This window comes from Danio aesculapii, chromosome 16, assembly GCF_903798145.1.
Source record: "Danio aesculapii chromosome 16, fDanAes4.1, whole genome shotgun sequence".
Classification (NCBI taxonomy): domain Eukaryota; kingdom Metazoa; phylum Chordata; class Actinopteri; order Cypriniformes; family Danionidae; genus Danio; species Danio aesculapii.
In genome coordinates this window covers 33,279,817-33,293,223 of record NC_079450.1, presented here as the reverse complement: position 1 = coordinate 33,293,223, position 13,407 = coordinate 33,279,817, and the positions used below count along the sequence as shown (strand labels likewise).

Below are 13,407 nucleotides of genomic sequence, written 5' to 3'. Positions count from 1 at the left end.
AACAAAAAATAAGTAGCCATTTATTCACATTATGATAAATAATTATACCTAAAGCCATTTGTTTTCTGATTTAAAAAAAGACTTTGCACTTAAAATGTTGCACATATTAAAATTTTACAGTCAAGACTACATTTGTGAAAATTATGAAAACCTATTTTTTCAAAGGATTAATTATGATTTTGAGCTCACTACACTTAAAATCTTAAGTTTATGCATTTTCATAGTACATAAGTTAAATTAACTCATATTTTTAAGTGCAAGGACCAAAATGTTAAATTTTAATTTGTGTTCAGTAAACTTTACTTAATTGTTTAAGTAAAGACAACATACGGGTTTAACGTGTACGTACGGAAGTAAATATTTACAGGTTTTTAGCATTTTCTAAATATATTCATTTGTGTTTAACAGAAAAAAAAAGATAAAGGTTTAAATCAAGTAGGGTGAAAAAATTACAACAACAGACAATACAAAATCCCAGTGCATCATCTGATCTCATTATATCAAGAGCAGATAATCACAAGAGGTTTACACTTCCAACACTTTTTGAGGCCATCTCAAAATTTAAGGGAAATGCCACATAAATAATAAAACAATATTAAATAAATTATAAATTAAATAATAAGGCTAGAGCAGAAGTATAGTACTCACTATCCTCTTCCCCTTGGATCACACAAGCTAAAACCTAAACCTTGGTACGTTGAGTTAGTTTTGAAGATAACATCAAATGTACATATAATGATCTGCTCTGAAAGCTAATCGTCATGCTTTACTTTCTTGTTTTCTTGTTTATTTCTTGTCAATCGATTTAAAACTGAGCACTATACACTGTAAAAAATCTTATGTGCTATTTACAAAAAAAAATTGTGGTAACACTATTGCACGTATTATTTTTAAGTAAATTTCAACACTTGATTTTTTTTAGCAAAAACCACTTGAATGAATCATGTGAAAATTACTAAATGTTTTGAGTGATAAATGAAGATTTTAATATTATTAGCGGAATGTGCTTTTATAATTTAAGCTAATCCACCACCATTTACTCATATTTATTTTTTTTAACAAAAACCACTTGAAAGAATCATGTGAAAACTACTAGTTTTTTTAAGTGATAGAGGATGATTTTAATATTATTAGTGGAATGTGCTTTTATAATATATGCAAATAAATCACCATTTACTCAAATTTATTACTGAAAATTACTCATTCATAAAGTGTAAAATGTATAATGTATAATGAAATACATACACAATACATTTAGGCCAAATATCATTTTATTACATGTTACACTGATAACAAAATGGTACAATATGTTAAACAAATCTATATAAAATTTACAGCAATGTTAATCTCTGATAAAAATTCCTTTATCCATGTCATGGAAAAAACTGACCTGTCAACTTTCCTTTGTAGGAATAGTCACATTTTAGACAATATTTGACAGAATTTGTGTATTGCAAACTTAATATTCGTTTCTTTGTAAGTGATTTTAATTTGTGGAATATTTGTATAAATCCAGTTCAGCGATTCTAGATTTTCCAGGCTAGCCATGACTCACTTATCCTCCAAGACAATGCAGAAGTCCTCATGGTTGGTCATCCCTCTGACAGACAGCAATTCTCTGTGCATTCCCACACTGTAAAATAAACATTTACGTTTATTATATTGAAATTATGCAGTTGTACATTTCAAATGTTTAAGGTTTACTAAAACACATTAAGGAAATATATTAATGAAATAAACCATTTCTTTTTATATCTGTGAACAGTAATTCTTCATAATGTTTGAGTAGATGTTGCTGACTAACACAAATACACAAGTATTTTGACTTATAATGGACAGGGGGTTTAAATGTATACTAGTGTACAGACATTTATAAAAACATACCATGTTTATACAAGGAATAGTGCATTCAACAGTGTAATGCTTGAGCTATATATTTTTTTGTAAGCATGCAAAAATATAAAATGCAGTTTTCAGAAGATCATAAATATCTGAAACAGTTTGAGACACTTACATTGCACTCCTGGATGAGCTCTTCCTCTTATTCATACAGATAGACCAGCAACAGAGGACGACATCTCTCGATTCATCCCTGATTTAATGTGAGGTCTGATGCAAAAAAGTGTAGAAATTAGTGATAATAATAATAATAATAATAATAATACACAAATAACATTATTAAAAATACCTGATGTATGGCACCCATTCTCTTTATCAAAATCTGCCTCAATAAACTGCTCCTCTTTAGTGGGAACACTCTGCGAAAGTTTTCTTCATTAAACTGAAAAATGAAGCAAACAAATATTAATATTTATGTACAGTATTATATATAAACAGTTCATTACATTACATCAGCAATGCTGTAAAAGGATCCTTATGAAATGGGAAAGCACTAGCTGTACATAAACCCCTTTGAATAGCTAGCTAACTTAGCTTAGCTTAGATTTACCACTTAACAAGCTCACTGTTGTTCGTCTGCTTAACTGTTGCCTGATCGTTGCTGTTAAATATTACGATGCAAATAATTTGTTCAACTTCATTATATAATTCAGAATGAACATTGAAGCAAATCAATTTCAAATAGGAATGGGTGGTTAAAAATACCTGTGTATCCCTATATACATCATATGGCAAAAACTAAGCTCCTGAACAAGTTTGAACAGCATGTGTCTTTCCTGAAAGAGCTTAGGCTACTTAAGACAATAAAATGATAAACTGTAAATGATAAAATGCTTACCTCTTAACATGCTCGCTGTTGATCTGCTCCTTCAAAATGTCGTCTGATCACTGCCGTTGTTGAGATTCAAATGCAAACATCTCAATCAAATCCACATAATTGAGTGAATTTTCTTAAAATAAACGTGAAGCCATCTTTCCTCAATTTTATTAGCTTAACTGGTTTCTCAAATTAAGCTTAATAATTGCACTAGTTTGCTTAAAAAAATAAGTAAAATTAAAATCTTAGTTATATTAGCGAAATCTTCTTAATATTTTATAATAAATCCAGAATATCAATTTTTTAAACAAAATATGCTCATTGTTTTTAATGACCACATTAATTTTTTTAATGAAAATTACAAGCCTCAAGATTCATTTTTTACAGTGTAGAGGTTAGAAATGATGAAACCACTTGTAAATTCTCAGTGCCTCTGGACTTAAAATGTATAGTTATGTGTTTGAGGAAAACATCCTTTTTGTTTTGTTTAATCAAAAAATAATTTTTGCTGCTTGTTCAAACTACTTGTTTAAATGGAGCTGAACCAATTCTCGATTTTTTGGGGTTCAACTTAATTGTTTTAAGTTCAATCCACATACATTTGTGAAAACAATTCAATTAACTTAATCATAATGCATGTGTGCGTGTACTAGCTTTGTTGGTTTACAAGGACATCTTTATAATGACATGGGTATGACCTAGCTTTTATGAGAACATGCCCTGTGTCCTTGTAGTTCAAAACACGGTAACACTTTACAATAACAGTACATGAATAATGATGTATTAATACGCAAACTAAACATTACTTTATTATGAATTAATAATGAGCAAATGCATGCTCATAAACTAACTTTAACTACAACATGAGTCACAAGAGTTCATCAGTAAATAATGGCTACCTTAATTAATGTTGTTAATTACACTGTAAAAAGTTAAAAACTTAAACAAAGTACTTCGACTTGTTACAATTAAAGCAATTAAGTTTGACAAACTTAACTTATGACAGTTTTCAGTAAGAAATTAAGTTAGTCCTTTTAGGTGTAACAAGTTTTAGTGATTTATTTAAGAAAACAAGAATGGAACATACATACAGTACAGTACAAATCATTCAATATAATAGTGTAAATGTAATTATAACAGTAAAAATACTTTTATTACCGTACAAATAATTCCTTTCCCATGTTAATATAAAAATAATACTTTTATGTTTTGTGACAAATACAAGTATTACTCATTATTGACAGTGAACAATACTTATACTTGCCTTAAATAAATTACTAAAAACCTGTTACACCTAAAATAACTAACTTAATTTATTACTGAAAACTTTAATAAATTAAGTTTGTCGAACTTAATTTATTTAATTGTAACAAGTCAAAGTAATTTGTTTAAGTTTCCACTTTTTACAGTGGATAGTGCATTAATTAACATTTACAGTAAGTTTAAGCTAAATGTAACAACATGATCTAATGAGCTGTTAATGTATAATTATGTCATGACTTTACTTGGAGGGGCACACCACCATTGACTCATCCTTACTCATGCTGTGTTGAAAGTGTTCATGTTGATGTTGACAGAATACTTTTATTTTGTTATTCAGTGTAAACGCACTATACAGATGTGAGTTAAGGAGGAGTTAATGATGATGTGCCTCTCCAAGTAAAGTCATAATATAATTATACATTACCATATCATGAGTTTATGATAGATTTAAATTAAGCATAAACTAGTGTAGTAATTAATACATTAATTAACAAACAAGTATGTACTAACAAGTAATTAAGGTAGCTGTTATTCACACATGAACTAATGTGACTCATGTTATAGATGATTAAATTTGATGATTAGCACATGCCTTAACTCATCATTACTTCATAATAAAGTAATGTTTAGTTTACATATTAACACATCATTATTCATATACTATTATTGTAAAGTGTTACCCAAAACACTAATAATCATACTTAAAAGTATCTTTTAATATTCAAAATATGTGTGGGATAGATTTAGGCGTAGGGTAAGGCCATATAATAAGCATATTTTACAGTCTAAAATACATTAAGCCTATAGTCATCAGAAACCTCCAAAACCAATGTGAGTGTGCGTGTACATTTAGGCATGCATGCAGGCGTGTGTGACAATACATCTGTGAAAAGGAGTAAGCAAACAAACTCAATTGATAGAATGTTAACGGATACGAGAAGACGAAACATTAATAAATTAATAGAAGGGAGGAAAGAAATGGAGAGAGCAATAAAGTAAGCAAAGAGAAAGACAAAAAATGTGTTGCGACCACCAGTTTAACACCATTAAATGTGTTAAATATAAGTTTTTTGATCCTTTCTCAAAGAAAATATCTTCTGTACTTCCTTGGAGCATACCAAGACTGCAGAATTCTTCCTTAACAATGCTTATATAGAGCTAAAATGCAAGCAATGTCTGTGAAATCCATGGAAAAGCAGCATTCCTGGTGACAGCTGAAGTCAGTCAGTGTGTCAGAATCACGCAAGTTAGAGAAAACTGCCAGCAGCAAATAGCAGGAGACGGAGAGGCAGAGCTGAGCAGGAGGAGGAGGGTGAGATAAGCACTCGGAGGGTCCCAGTCTGTGAATAATTCAACCAGAGACTCCGAACGCTGAAGACTCCCTGTCAGAGAGAGAGAGAGAGAGAGAGAGAGAGAGAGCAGAAACTGGAGGATGACATCAGAAGGAAAGACAGAGAACAACGGGAGGGAAGAACTGGAAGACTGAGAGGAAACTGAAGAGAAAGACGCAGATGAGAAGCGGAAGTTTGAAGAGAGCAGCAAAAATAAAAGCAGGAAAGACTGTGGTTGAGGTCATGAACAAGGAAAAGAATATTAAGATGGATGAATGAAGAATGAATGTGAATGAATCAATTGAAACAATGACAGAAAGAAATGAGAGATCTGTTGAGATGAAAATTGTTATTTTAGGGAAAACACTAATATAAATGTAGAAATTCACACAAAAATTGTCTCTGTTGGTAGTTCTAGACGTTTATGAGTTTCTTTTTTCTGTTGAACACAAAAGAAGATATTTTGAAGAATGTTGGAAAAGACTCATTTAGTTCCATATTAAGTCAAATATACTACAGAGGTTAAAGGGAGAGGGCACACAAAAAGTATAAATTACATCTTTATTTATTCTACCTCATGTTATTGCTGGACCCCATTGACTTACACAGTAGGGAAAAATACAATGGAAGTCAATGGGTGCCAGCAAGCTATTTTTGTGTTCAACTGAAGAAAGAAACTCAAATAAGTTTTAAACAAGGGTGAGTAAATAATGGCAGAATTTTCATTTTACTATTGGGTATTGGTTTTCCAACATTCTTCAGAATATCTTCTTTTGTGTAGGGATGCACCGATATGGATTTTTTTTTGGCTGATATCAATAACAGATAACTTAAGATTTGGAGGCTGATAACCTATATACTATAGCCGATACTTATAAATATTTCAAAATGTTTTATTTTTAATACTGTAAACCACTGTTTGGGGTGCTGTGAAGGCTCTGTCGGCTCACTATGTGTGTGCGTGCCGATAGCATCACACGCACTCGTTACAATCATTATAAATATATCGATCAAACTGAATACAATCTTACATCAACAACACATGGCAAGCAATGCGTTGATAATAACAAATAATCATATTAGATTACAAACAGCCCAACCAGTTGTTTAGCATGTGTGCATTACTGCTTTTATGTTTACACATGACACAACGACACTTTATCAAACATAACTACAATGATAAGGAATATGGTTACTTACTAAGTTATTAATGCACAGCAATACCATACAAAGAGAGGATGGACTTTGAAGGAATAAACAATGTGAGGAAGGCTCCATTATAGTGCACTGGACAAGTCTGAACAAGTTCGACCCACGCATGCGTGAGGCAGGCAGTTCTGTACAATTACATAATCTATCTGCTTAAAGATAACATTCAGCCTAATTTTGACATCAGACCGATAACGATAACATTAAAAATAGCTTTTATCAGCCAATAATGATATGGCCGCCGATATATCGTGTATCCCTACTTATGTGTTCAACAAAACAAAAAGGAATAATGCAATTGTGTTAATGCAATTGTGGACATGAAAAATAAATAGGGGAATTACCAACCTACGTCACACGGGTTCAACCACGCAAACCGGTTGCAAAAAAAAGACGATAGACCAAAAATAGAAAACTTAAATTATACTGTACACCACACTGCTTTTAATGTCAACTGCAGACGTCTTTGGCTAACAGCCATCAGAAAAGCTGAACGGAGTGAGGACCTAATTAAAAATGCTCGACTCTGCAGTTCTCATTTTATATCATGTAAGTTCACGCTATGCTGAATCATACACATTACTCGTTTTTGATTGCAGCAATGATTTCAGCAAAAACAGTTAAATATGGTGAATTAAACTGCAGACAGTGAATGCTTAGAATGAAATGTAAAAATGTAAGTTCACATACTCTGCCATACAGGTGCAGTTCGCTGTCAGAATGCAGTTGTTTTGCTTGTTGATGGTTACCCGGGCCTTTTACAGTTCCGTCTTCTTTCATTGTCTTTGGCTAGGCAGAAACTCAGTTTTTAACACTCCAAAGTGTTGAATCTGGTAAACATGGAACATTATTTCTTGCACATGACCACCAAGAACAACATTGTTTGCATCCAAAGACTTGTAGACCTTTAACTTCTCTCTTGTAAAATCACTTGGAGTTTCAATGAGTTATATTTGGGGGTGGATGCTTGGTCAGTTCGTCTATTACCAATATCCATTGAAAGGGTGCTATCGCAGTTGGACCACTCAGACGAACGGCGCTCACTTTAACGTTAATTTTGCCGAATAACTGTGCTTATCACTGGGTGACAAGCTGTTATAATACACTAAAAGCATTATGTAAATAATATATATATAATATGTAATTAATATAACTTATCTCTAATACAACAACAAACTCTGTACCGCATCGCATGTCATTCCTTCGCTGTAAATGCTAGGACTCTCGTTTTTTTGCAGCAACCTCGATGCGCGTGCATCCTGAATGTTTACAAACAGGTAATTTGCCCATAAATAACAACACGCACGCACGCATGCACGCACACACACACTCACACAGACACACACACAAAACATATAGGCATGGTTTACCACATACTGTACTTGGCATTGACAAGCATTACTCATTTGTCTGAATTAATAATTTTAGCATCCTATTTACACTACATCATCCAGAACAACAGCTGACACTGAGGTGTAATAGAAGATTTGAATTAGACTGAATGACAAAAATAGTACAATGAATGAAAACTACTTCAGCTTATATTACAGGCTATGGACAGGCCACCTTAATCAAGAAATTATATTGATGAGTAAAGCAATTACTCACAAATTCTAAGCCTTACAATTTGTAGTAAAGAAGTCTTAGAATTTCACCGAATGACTTGTGGTTTTGTACAGTAGCTTGGGTTAACACACCGTGAAAAGGTAAAATGATCAAATATTTAAGGGCAATAAACTCACTTTGCTGCCGCACTACACGGTCCTCTGGGTGCCTGTGATGATGTCACAGTCTGCCGAATGACTAATATATATATTTACATATACTGTATATATATATATATATATATATATATATATATATATATATATATATATATATATATATATATATATATATATATATATATATATACATACATACATACATATATACATATATAAATTTGTTTTTACATACCTGATAAAAACGAAAGAAATTCTGGGGCAGTTTTTTTTTACTGTATATTATTTAACTTTTAAAGACGAGGCAGTTTAAAGACTCTTCTCATATGGAGAATGAAGTCACATGCATTGCTCAGGTGTGAGTTTTTTACAGACTTCAACAGAGTGTAGGACTCTTGATGGTTCTGTGGGTCTCGCCTATCAAATCTGATCTTTAATTTGTATTTTATATTGGATTCATGTCAGGTGGTCAAACGTAATCTCATGGCAATTCATAACTTTTAGATTTAGTGGCTAATTCTTATAAATTCGTATGATGTAATTCATACAATTTAGTACGATTTGCTCATCCCCCAATGGCGGTTGGGTTTAGGGATGGGGTTATGTGCCACGCCTCCTTTTTAAAATTGTAAATTTTTGTATGACTGAACCTGTATGAATTTGTACAAATTAGCCACTAAACTGACAAAACGTAAAATACTTATGTTTTCTCGTGAGATCAGGCTGGGTGATTGGCTGAGCCATTCTACAGCTTGATTTTCTTTCTCTGAAAGCATTTAAGAGTTTCCTTGGCTGTGTTTTGGATCATTGTCTTGCTGAAATGTCCACCCTGGTTTCATCTTCATCCTCCTGGTTTGGTAGATGTTGGACTAAAGCAATTAATATTAATATTAATTAATATTGATTAATTTTACAATGAAAATGGGTAGAAGGCTGCTAAATAACTACTTAGAGATGTCAGCTGCTGTCTGGACTTTCTACACCTCCCTTTCTTCATGTGTTTAATACGTTTTCCCTGCACCATTTTATTTTATTAAGAATAACTTAATTGTAAACTAATTAATTCGATTTGTTTTCTTTGCATATGGGTGTCTTTGGTTGATACCAACATCCGAGGAACAATTCAAGTCAATAGCACCTTTAGAAATATGTTTTCTGAGAAAAATGGTGACGTGCTCAATACTTATTTTCCCCGCTGTACATTAACTTATATACATATAAATCATGTAAATAAGAATATTAGTATCATTTGATGTTATATTTTATTTTACATATATATAATTCATTATAATTAAAATAATGCAATGTAAAAAATTGTAAAGTATAATAAAATCATCAAGTATTTTAGTGTATTTTCAAGTGAAGTTTTATAAACAAATTTCAGGAGGAGCCCGCGCAGATGTTTCAGCAATATAATACGTCACTGACAATCATTCTATAATCCAATCAGTATTAGACCAAACCCCTATGAATACCAAAAGCTGTCCTACCTGCATTATCTCACAACTTTAGCATCCCTCCACCACCCTAAAACCTCACCTCTTAAACATTATCTACCCGGGGGGAGCGTTCTGGGGCCAGGCTAGACACTCGAACCCCAACTTCTCTCTATTCCCCGATAAGGGGAAAAACAAGAGTTGGGTTGTCTTCCCCGAGCTCAGATACATCTCCCTGGACAGCACGCCAAATACGCTTTATTCTTAAACATCTGTAAGTGTGAACTCGTGAAATAATACATAAAAATACAAACAAAGTATCTGGCTGTATTAATACGTGTCGACAAATGTTTCGTTGTTGGTGATGTTTTGTCGTTGTTGAATGACATGCAAGTGCAAAGCCTTTTGGCACATTTTCTGTGTCATGTGCTTTATCACCATTAACAATTTCTTCTCAGAATCCAGAAGACATCATATATATATATATATATATATATATATATATATATATATATATATATATATATATATATATATATATATATATATATATATATATATATATATATATATATATATCATATGCCAGGAAGCTATAGTCAGCTCTGTGTGATTCACTGCTTGTAAAGAGCATAGTTATACACTATGGTGTGAATAGGACATGAATACCTACGTAACAGTCAACCAGTGACTCACCAGTGACCAAGCTTTTGCTTTCCTGCACATTAATTCCACCTCCCTGCTCTCTCTCACTCTTTCTTCTCTTTCTTCCTGATAATCCATTCTCTCTCCTCTTACCCTTTTCTTATAACATTTCCGCATCCTTCCTTCCTCCCTCCTCCTCCCACCAAATGTCTGTCAGGATGCAAAGCCAAGGTCATCCATATAGGGATCCCTCAGGAGAACATGCAGAAATAGACATGTTGGCCAAAGGGTGGAAGAGTATATGTAATGGAAGACAGAGCGAGCTGTAAACAGAGTGAGTGCATGAGAAAAAAGGAGAGAGAGCTGGACGACGGGGAGAGTTCGGGAGACCCCATCATCCCCCCGGAAGCCACGGTTATTTCTGGAACGCTGAGCAGCGAGTTTTGACACACAGCGACTGCAGAACCACTGGTTGAAAGGCCAGAAGTGACTGACACGCAGACGAGAGTGGTTGTGATGTGGAGACAGGACTCAGTCATTCGCTGATGTTACCGATGCTGACTGGCGGAGAGACGATACCCAAGCCTCTCCTTGAAAACCTCACACCCAGCCACCCGCTGCCCTCTGGGGAAAAACAAATGAAGCAGAAGGAACTATAGAGCCAGCTTCCTGATGCTGGAGCTGGATGGGTGATGCTGCCTTACTAACAGATGGAGAGATCGGAGCTAAATCTGTGTGCGATAAAGATAAACAGCAGCGACGCAAGATTGTGATGAAGGATAATTGTTGGTGATTGATTCCTTATGGTGTTGTAGTTCCATGTAGGAATTGCAAACATTACACACAGTGCGATGGAGGTCCAGCTTGGAGATCAGAAAACAATTAACTGCCATATTCTGAATGTAGGCCACTGTTTAGTCCTACTGCACTTGAAGTTACCCTAACAGGGATTAAAAAGAAGGTTTTATGCAAATTAATAGGCTGCATTTTGTTGAAGGCAAATATTTAGCTCTTCTGAGAAATTCTAATTCTTTTTTAAACATAAAAAGTGATACAGAAAAAGAAATTGGTCACAGTATTTCAAATATCTGAAGAAAGTATTAATTCTTTTAGTTTAGCTAGATTTTTTTCAAATTAACTTTAAGGTCAAAATTATTAGCCACCTTAAGAACTTTTCCCCCCAGTTGGCCACAGAACAAACCTCTGTTGTCCAATGCCTTAATTAACTTGCCTAGTTAACCTAATTAATCTAGCTAAGCCTTAAAATGGCACAATTCTTGTATCTTGCTAATTGGTTATTAGAAATTATTTATTAAAAGTGCTGAAAAATCTTTTGAAAAAAATCTGTAACATCACTTGGGATTTTTTTATTACATTTTTCGCAGAAGGGCTAATAATTTTAAACACATTATAAACTTTATTTAACCTCAGGCTAACCTTCCAGTTTTTACAGATTTTTTAAGATGGTGTGCCACTCTAAAGTGACTAAGACCATCTGACCCTTTATATTGCACAGCAATTCAGAGCTAAACAGATTAAAGATTTGGACTGAAAGCCCACTTTGCACTGACCAAACCTCTCATCGACAGAAAGAATCAAAAGGATACCAAGTATATATATATATATATATATATATATATATATATATATATATATATATATATATATATATATATATATATATATATATATACATACATACATACATACATACACACATATACATATACATATATATATATATATATATATATATATATATATATATATATATATAAATATAAATAAAGTCCTGCAATTCTTGGATATTCTGAGACATTAGACCCTTTTCCAAAATCTCCTGGGCCTAACTCTAACTTTGCGAAAAAAGGATACTTTTAAACTGGAAAACTTGTGACCCTCCATGTTTCAAAGAATAGTATCAAGTCATTCAGCTCAATAGGATATGCTCCTAGGAACCAAAATTACAACACCAATTTCTAACTGTATGGCAACCTTTTCTTAATTTCCTCAAAACAGATTAGTGTTATATCAATGATTTATTGGAATGATTGACCATACTCTGATAATTACATTTAAACATTATGATTGGTTTGATTGGTAAAACCCCCATTTTTTGGTTGTTATTTACTCACTTTAATTTATTTATGTTTTATTTCTGATTTACTGGGGTTGCTATGTTCATACCAGTAGATTTTCTTTGTTTTGTTTTTGTATTTAAAAAATGAAAAAGCTTAAATATTATATATAAAAAAACATCCACAGATAGTCCTGTGTTTCAGCTCTATTTTTAATGTTCTGAATTATTTGAAAAAATGTATTTGTTGCCGAACACTAGGCTTTGGTCACCTAAAAACAGTCTAATTAATGCTGGGTAACCATGTCGCAAATTATGAAAAACAAAACTACCATCGATTACAGAGTCTGTGTCAATGATAAAGAGCATGCAGGAGATCAGGACAGACACGGGAGTTATAGCAAGATAAACACAGGTCTTTTACTTGCTTATTTTGTGTTCAGTGTGTGTGTGAATACTTCACTACAATATATTTTAAATTGCTTTAGAGGAGATTAAAAGGAGAAAGAGACTAAAACGTAGTCATGGGATGATAACCATTGTCAGGTATACCGCAGTTTGGAAAAGTCAAGGTTTGATAAATAAAAATAAATTCTGCTATACTGTTCCTAAGGTATGTGTAAGATTTTTTGTTTACATTTTTTTTAGTACAACAGTATCTCCAGCAGAAAAGATATCCATAGATGCCATTTTAATTTGTAAAGAAATCTGTGTTTTTGAAACAAATAAAGACAGCAGAAGTCAATGATTAATTTTCATCATTCAGCCTGACATGTTTACTGCTCCAAAATATTGTGTTCAAAGGGGGAAAAAGTTTTTGTTTCTTACCCAGACATTTAAAAAGAATATTATATATATATTGAAGCAGTAATCCCAATGCCGTGAAACCATGATATTTTCATTCAAGGTAATCATAATGTCAGAATCTTGATGACTATGTCAACAGTTCGTCTGCAATATAAACAACACACTACTGTTTTTTTTAAGGAGAGGAGCTATACGTCAT

General features: G+C 32.9%; 1 long non-coding RNA gene across 1 annotated transcript; it reads right to left on the bottom strand.

Moving 5' to 3' along the window:
• Nucleotides 1–1,269: 1,269 nt before the first annotated feature.
• On the bottom strand, nucleotides 1,270–2,252 carry LOC130243884 (uncharacterized). Its single transcript, XR_008839172.1, has 3 exons — nucleotides 2,189–2,252; nucleotides 2,015–2,109; nucleotides 1,270–1,633 (listed from the first exon to the last, which is right to left on the bottom strand). It is a non-coding gene; the product is annotated as an uncharacterized LOC130243884 (long non-coding RNA).
• Between the last annotated feature and the right edge of the window lie 11,155 nt (nucleotides 2,253–13,407).